Source organism: Sodiomyces alcalophilus (genome assembly GCF_042370955.1).
Source record: "Sodiomyces alcalophilus JCM 7366 unplaced genomic scaffold ACRALscaffold_4, whole genome shotgun sequence".
In the NCBI taxonomy this organism is placed as follows: Eukaryota; Fungi; Ascomycota; class Sordariomycetes; order Glomerellales; family Plectosphaerellaceae; genus Sodiomyces; species Sodiomyces alcalophilus.
This window is the reverse complement of record NW_027263535.1, coordinates 3,150,835-3,159,362: the sequence shown is the minus strand read 5'-3', so window position 1 is coordinate 3,159,362 and position 8,528 is coordinate 3,150,835. Positions and strand designations below refer to the sequence as shown.

General features: G+C 42.8%; 1 pseudogene across 1 annotated transcript; it reads right to left on the bottom strand.

Moving 5' to 3' along the window:
* Positions 1-4,407: 4,407 nt before the first annotated feature.
* On the bottom strand, positions 4,408-4,482 carry ACRALDRAFT_t151 (annotated as a pseudogene). The gene has a single exon. The product of its transcript is annotated as a tRNA-OTHER (tRNA).
* Between the last annotated feature and the right edge of the window lie 4,046 nt (positions 4,483-8,528).

Genomic DNA, 8,528 nt, shown 5'->3' with positions numbered 1-8,528 from the left:
ATAGCTTTATATTAACTATTTATAGTATCTAGTATAAAAGCAGCTAGTTATAAGAGTATCTGAATCTATATTATATAGAATAAAGAGTATTATAACGTATATATATCTATATACCTAATCGTAAATATATATATTATATTATAGCCGCTCTATAATACAGAGTATATAGTAATTTCACTAAAATATATCGTTTAACATATAGAAAAACTATGCTAAAAAAAGTGTAATTTTTCCCCTTATATTACAAAATTACATTACAAATTACATGTAATGTAATGTAATGTAATGTAATTTATTTCCAAAAAATTACATTACAAATTACATTACATGTAATGTAATTTATTTTAGAAAAATTACATTACATGTAATGTAATGTAATTTGTAATGTAATTTTTTTAATGCTCTGCTTCTTATAGGCGTTCTGTGTTATGGATATAGAAGTCACGTGACTGATAAGGACATCCAGCCGTCTAATCAGGCAATAACCTTTAATATAGCAAGAGTTCTAGCTGCTTAGCTTTAGCTTACATTTCTTTCTTCTATAATACACTATTCTGATTATTCTAATAGTTAGTTCTAAGCTTTCTAATTAATATTCTGCACCTTATGACAGGACGACTAGGTAGACTAACTACTCCTGGCCCTATTCACGTATAACACATATAGCATTCAGCTATCCGGCAGACTCCTTATATCTCGTTAATAGATTTTAACCTACACAGCCTCTATAATATACAGATATATAAGTCAGACAAGGTTCGCGCCGCTATAGCTAAGCAGAGGGTAAAGCACCTTATATCGAATTAAAGGGCCAGAGGTTATCGGAGATATTCTAGTCAAGGCGCGTTTAGAGGCGTAGAGGAATATATTAAGACGAATGAACGGGAACTTAGCACTAGGAGGGCCTCAGACTAGTATATAAGCGGGTTTATTCGAGTTACTTTAAGACTTAGGGCCTTATATTTACCTGACTAATTGGTAGATAGTTAGAGGTCCTTAAGTAGAATGCTTCCCGTAAAGTTCTACGGTAAAGGGACTTAACGAATAATCTTATAATTATTCTCCTCCCCCTAGGCTAGCTTTGTAATTTATTATTATAGTTTTAATAATTCTTTTTGCTTATTATATAAGACTTATAATATTTTATTTATTTTATAATATTTTATTTATTCTAACTATTTAAGAGTATAATAATCATTAAGAGTTCGAATGTTATAGGTTTGTGTGAGGAGTGAAGAGAGTCGTTAAGACTATAATAATCACAGGTCACGAAGCTAACCTTAGGGGGGGATAATTATAACATTATTCGTTAAGCCCCTTTAAATTAGGACTTAATAGATAACACCCTACTTAAAGACTAGTGACTATTCTCTATAGGATCGGCTTATAATAACCCGAGGCCTTAAGACTATAGGTCTTAGGCTAGCTTAATAATCTTAAATTATGACTCGGTCTTAAATATCTCTAGGGCTAGCCGTAGGCCTAGTTCCGGATCCTTAATATATTCCTTAACGCCTCCTAAGTTCTATCTGGATCCCTTAAACAGAATATCCTTAATATCACGCCCCTCCTTCTAAGGCTCCTGTCCTTAGGAGCCGGTGACCGTTATTAGTCCGGCCTGTCTGTTAATCTATCCTGACCTAGGGATAGGCAGGCTAGCCTAAACTCCACTTATAGGGGCCACTAGCTCCCTTCTTGACCTTCCGAGCCGAACTAGTCTAATCCCTTCCCGACCTTCCTCGAATTAATCCCGTGTATCTTATATAGTATAACTATAGTCTTTATAAGCTACGACCTAGTTATCTTTAGATAAAGCATAACTTCCCTAGGTCTCCTTTATCTATCTTCTCTCGCTAAGATTATATTATAATAAAGCCCTAAGTACCCTGGTTAGAGCCCTATCTAATAAAGGTATTAGCGGCTAGTTATAAGTTAATCGTACTAAATAAGGCCGAATGATTATATTAGCTAGAATTAAGGAAAGGAAAGGAAAAGGTCTATAGAGAAGTGCAGGATTTACTAGGTTTATACGAATCCGTGGTAAGGGCAGCGCGAGGTCCGAGTATCGGATCTATATACTAATTAGCGGTTCCGGCCTTATACCGGAACTATACTTTTAATGTGTTAACCCGTGATATTACCCCCCTTCTCCCCCCCGGGGCCGTAATAACTAAGCACCGAATCCGTTTTACCTAAACGCGTCGCGAGGGAGGCGTGTATCCTCCCTTATATTAGGTATATTCTAGTCGCGCGGCGTTCGCGGCGACTTTGCTCGTAAGTCGTTGGCGTTCCGTGTCACGCTAAGCGCTTACTCTTTATATTAAAAACGCCTAGTTACTCCTTTTTGTTTATTCGTAAACTATTATAATAAATCGCTTTATAGGCTTTTATTATATTCCGGAGTTTAATATTATAGTATAAGTATAGCTTTACCCGGTTTTTTATTTATAGTTAATTCCTCCTTTATAAGCCTATAATGTCGTTTTTAGTAGTAAGCTCTATCGCCTATTCTATGCTAAGAGCCGTGTTATTCCTTACTAACTCGCAGCGTAATTATTCCGTACTTATAGCCTTTTTATAAATTTAATAAATCTTATTCTTTTAACTATTTAATTAACTATTATAAGTCTCCTAATAGGTCCTCGCGCTAATCCGGTTAGATCACGGCTAATAGAGTGCGTTTAGATATCCGTACCCTATTATAGCGCTCGCTATGCCCACGAGGGTATTATTAAAGAGTAGCTAGCTATTAGCGACGTCGGCCCCCCCTCCCCCTCTACCTAGGAAATAGCTAAGGAGGCTATCGCTATAATAGCGAGTACTAATAAGCGCCCCGGTAACGATAAGGTATACGATAGGTCTTTATACCTAGCTATAAGGGCTTTACTAATACTCCGGTAGCCGGCCACGCCTAATAAGCGATAGCACGGCCCCGCCTACCCCCTTAGACGCCCCTATAAGGCCTTCTATTATCCTTATACCGACTATATTATAGGCGTTAAAATAAAATTTAATTAGATATACTATAACTAATCCGGGCCCGGCGCGGCCTATAATAATCCTAAATACTATAAATACGCTATTAGTTCCTATATATACTATCCTATAAGTTCTTTATAATTTATAGGCTAAGTGGTTACGACTAACCTCTTAGCTCCCCGCCGCTACTATCTGGTTTATTAAGCCCCTAGCCGACACGGGTCGCGTTATACGCGATAACTCTAATAACCATAATATAAGTATCTTTTATACCCTTTTCTAGGTCGCTACTAACTCTACTCTAGCGATATAAGGCCTATAACTTACCTCGTAGCGACTACTACGCCTCCCTATCCGAGATAGCCCCCGCCCCCGCCGCCGCTAATTCCGCCCCCGCCTCTATTAATAACGGCCAGGGTCTCCGCCACGAAGTAGCGGCCCTCCGCTATAAGGTTCGCTTATAGGGCGTAGTAATAACGCGCCTCCTAGAGGGTATTCTTACCGCCCTCTAGGGAGGTAGCGGTCCTGCTACTAGTAATAGTAATAATAATAGCTAGGAGGGTCTAGGTAATAATATCGCTAATTAAAATCAATTACGGAGGTATTATCTATCTCCTTAGAAACCGGTAGGGGGGCCGGTAAATTCCCCCCCTTTAATTATTTAATTATTTATTATCTCTTACTCCGCTATCCTTATCCTACCTTAAGTAGCTAGGAGTCAGAATTCTAACTATACGGTCCTTCTCTTATGCCTATAGGGGGGAAAACCGTAGTATAAGACTTAGGGAACTAGTATCAGACTTAGATAAAAACCCCTATGCCCTCCTCCTCTAGGATTACTGCCTTATACGGGTGCCGCGGGGCCCCGCTACTAACTTAATATATATCCGAAACTCGTGGCTTCTATTCTAGGAAGCCTATAATGTTTTTTTTGCCCGTAGCGGCTTTAAAGCCGACTACGTGCTTAATTAACGGCGCGCGCGTGATTATCTTTATTTATTTTTATACGCCTTTCTATAAGCCCTAGGGCTAACCCCTACGGGCCTACTACGGGCGAGTTATCTATACGCTTCCTAGGGTTTAAAGCTCCTAAGCTTCCCTATTCTATAGCTATAGGTAGAGCTAACGCGGACTATATACCTACGCAGAATGCTTATATAATAGCGTAAGAGGCTGCCTCCGTATCGTGGCAGAGACGCCGCGTATTCTACTCATGCGCTTAGGGACAGCGCGATACCGTCTTCTTATTTTCCACGGTAGGGCGACTAACTCCCCCGTGGCACCTATTAACGACTAGCAAAACCGGGCGGAAGGTGGGTTTAACGGGCCCCCTATTTAACCCTTATCGTATATACTAAGGCAGATAAGGGCCCCCTAGAATAGGATCCGAGTAGCGTAAAAACGGAAAAGGGGTTCCTCTTTTACGTACGCCTCTAGCCGGATTTAAACCGACCCGGTCACCTTAACCGTATACTAGGTATATTACCACTATACTATAAAGGCCCCCTTTAATTAATTTGCGACTATAGGTCGAGCTCCCCTTATATTAAGGTTCCTTTATCTTCGCGTATTCCTTATAGCGTAATCTTATAAAGGCCTATTATTCTTATCCGCGGGGCTATATTCTGCTTCGAAATTATTTAATACTTTAGTATCCTATACGGTATTTTGCGGTTCCTAAATAGGTTCTATATATCCCGCCTAGCGCACTAACACCTTATATTATATACCACGACCTCGCTATTTATTCTATATATATAGGATACTTTCTACCTCCTACTCTCTATAATTATAGAGGGCGTCCCTTAGTAGTTCGGGTTAGGGGTTAGTTATAACCTGCCCGGGGAGGGGGTTACGGCTAGCTCGCTTTAAGATATCGATATAAAAGCAGGGATATATCCCCGAGGGTATATTTAATTCGATAATGTAGTAGTTAATCACTTTCGTTACTCAATACTTTTAGTATAACAAGCTTAGCTTGTTCGAAGGTCTAGGCGTGGAGTAGTTAGCTATAAATAGCTAGGCGAGGTCTCCTACTTTAAAGCCCTTTACCGGGAGTCGCCGCCTATTCGCGGTTTCCTTATATTAAAGTTATTTCGAAGCTATAGCTACCTGCGTAAATTCTATAGCCCCTTATAAGCAAGCGACTTAGTAGGGCGTAGGCGGCGGCTTCCTTTAGGTATACGAGTAAGGGGTCGGGGATTTATATAGGATTAATATAAAACCTGTGTTTTAGGAAAAAGGGACTTTGTTTTTTTTATTTATTTATTTATTACGCGCATGCAGCCCTAGAGCTATGGCGCGGCGCGCTATAGCGCTAGGCGCTATAGTCCTAAAGGACAGCTAAGTATAGTACTATATAGTAGTAAAATCAGTAAATAATAAAGGAAATCCTCCGTATTAATCTGCCTAACACCCTGTTCTTTATATAAAAGTCAGGAAAACTAAACCAGGAAAATCAGACCGCAGAATCCGTAGTAATTTACCCCTTAAACCACTCTGCCATAGCTATCTTAGTAGCTAAAAGGAAGGCTTATAAGCCCTGTAACCCTTTTTTAGTACTAAATAACAGCAGTAGAGTTAGCGGTAGGCCTGCTAGAGCTTCCCGTAGGGCGTCTCTTTCTGCCCTATAGATAGGGTAGTGTAAAATCAGGTGCGCTGTATCCTGTACCGGGGAGCCCGGGCAGGAATAGCGGTCTATAAAGCAGTTTTAGGCCCGTTTTTAGTAAGGTCTTAGGTAGCCGAATCCAGTTTTTAACTGGATATAGGCTGATTAAAGCCACCGTGGGCCCTGTAAATACAGGGGCTTTCGGGAGAAGCGGAGGTTATCCTAAACTAGGCGCCTATATAGGCGGCCTAGCCGGACTATTTTACTCCTTTTTTCGGCGTCTTCCTTAGCAGCCTAAAGGGATTTCTAGTCAGCTATCGTAGCTGCGTTTACCCGGCGTTTTAGGTAACTAAGGGTAACTAGCTTAATAGATTTAGTGGCTTTTCCCGGGTCTAGAGCCCGTTTAGCTACCTTATCTGCCAGTTTATTGCCCTCTATCCCTATATAAGCCGGGACCTACCAGATAAAGACCGAGGTGCCTTATTGTTTAAGGCGGGAGATATGGTTTTTAGTAGTTATAGCCTACTACGAGGGGCCCTAAAGCTTCTGAATAGCCGCCTATAAATCGCTGAAAATATAGTACTCTAGGGGCCTAGAAGACTGTTATAGGGCAGTCTCTAGGGCCTGAACTATAGTGTATAGTTTAGCGTCTGCGACTTCGGCAGAGGGGCCTAGGTTAATTCCTAGGGCTTTATAGGGCCTATTAGCGGGTGACTACTATATAATAGCGGCCGCCGCCTGCTTAGGCGTTATAGGGCCCGGGTGGCCTATAGGGTAGCCTATGGGGTGGCCTTAGGAGCCGTCGGTGTAGAAAACAGATGCCTAGCTGCTAAGAGACTGGAAATCCGCTAGGGCTTCGAGGTAGGCTGTTTTAGGGTTGGTAGGGTCTTTTATAGAGGGCTGCGGCGCTATAGAGCCGGGAAAATAGGGGCATAGGTCCGCTAAAGGCACTAAGGCCCAGGGGGCCTCCTACTTAGCGGACGGGGCCTCTATATCCTAGGAGGACCCTACTAAGGCCGGTAATTCCCCCCCTAGCTTATAAAGCTATATGGAGGGCTATAGGGTCTGGAAGAGGGCGAGGTTGTTATCGTCGTTGCTTAATTCGTCACGGACACTATCTAGAAGCTCCTTTTTTACCGGGTGGTTCGGTAGGAATTTTAAGATCTTAAAGGCGTAGAGCCTATTAGATCTATTTAACCGAACCCGGGCCGGTGGAATAGCGGCTTCTAGTTCTAAAGGGCGGAGGGGGGAGCCCCTGAAGGCACCTAGGGCCCTAACTAGAGCGCCGTATTATAGGCGTTCTAGTGGGTCTACTAGGTGGGTTTTTTAGGACCCGGGGTCCTACTAGAGCTATAAGCCGAAGTCAGCTATAGTGGATACATAGGCTATATATAGCTGCCGTAGGGCCCTAAAAGACAGACCCTTCTAGGAGCTAGCGAGCCTCTATAGTCGATTTAAGGCGCTAGTGGCTAAGTTTAACCGTTTTTCGACGTGGGGTTTAAAGGATAACTTAGGGTCGAACCAGACCCTAAGCCACCTAATAGCACCCTTAGTAGGCCTAATTTCGTGCCCTGCTATAGTAGCTAAGTCGTTAACTATAGAGCGTTTATTATAGAAATGGATAAGCTCTGTTTTTTATGGGTCGAAGAGGACCTGGTTATTTTCGGCGGCGCTGAAAAGGGCGTTGGCTGCTGACTGTAGGGCCCTATAGTTCCTACTAGCTGATTTAGAAGCTACTGACAGCTGGAAATCGTTTATATAGGAGAGCTGTAGGCCCTGGAACCCTTTATCCACTATAACCTCCCTAATATAAATCAGGAAGAGTATAGGGGATACGGGAGAGCCCTGTAGGACCCCTATATTTAGGGGGGTGGGCTGCTGGACCTGCCCCTCGAACGCTAGCTGGATACGCCTATTTTCTGTAAAGGAGGCGACCTAGTTAACTAGGTTCGGGGGTAGTTAAAGCTGTTATAGGGTGCGAAGGAGCTGTGGCCTGGCGACGTGATCGAAGGCGCCTTTAATATCCAAAAACAGGGTAGAAATAACTAAGTTTTTCTGATTTTTCCGTTATTTTTTAAATATAATTTAGTAAAAGAAGGGCTGTATCGATAGCTAAGCGTTGTTTTCTACCTCCTATTTAACTAGGGTGTAGAAGGTCGTTACGTGAATTTGCAAGGAAGGCGAGTCTAGCAGCTATAACTCTTTCTAGTACTTTACCTAGGCAGTTTAAAAGGGCTATAATCCTATAGGACTTAGGATATAAATAGTCCTTTTTCCCTGGCTTAGGCAGAACAACACTAAGGGTCTCTTTCCAGCAGGTAGGGTAATAACCCACTAAAAAAAGAGCTGAATAGGCCTATAGGAAGACCCCCGGTATCGTATTATAGGCTTAGTGGATGGGTTTTAAGCCTATACGATCCGGGCCGGGTGCCTTGCCTATGGCGGCTCCAAAGATAGCATGCTATAGTTTAATAGCCTGCAGGCTAGGCCACTCCCAGGGCCTTCTTCTAGAGTCCTTACTACCTAAGCTAGTTAGGTTCTAGGGCACTCTAGAGGGGCTAGAGGGGCCTAGGTCCCCTAAAGGGCCTATACGAACAGGGACTTCAGGGGCGTCGGTGGCGGTGGCCTTGGTGGCCTTGGGGGTAGGAAACAGGGTCCTCAGGAGTATATCACACTTATCCTCGAAGGTATAGGCCTTCGGGCCTTCTAGTCCCCTGGAATAGGGGGGTATTTTAGCGTTAAGGGCTGCTTTTTTATATAGCTATACGCCTTTAAAAGTCTCGTTACCCTTCGGCCTAGGCTAGGAAGGCTTCCTAGTGGTCGGTTTTTTACTGTTTTTATAGCGGGGTAATAAGGCGTTTTCGGGGCTTGCCTTTTCTAGGCGGCCCTTTCAGGGGGGCAAGCCGGGGGGGCCCGGGGGCCCCCCTTTTTTTTACCTCTT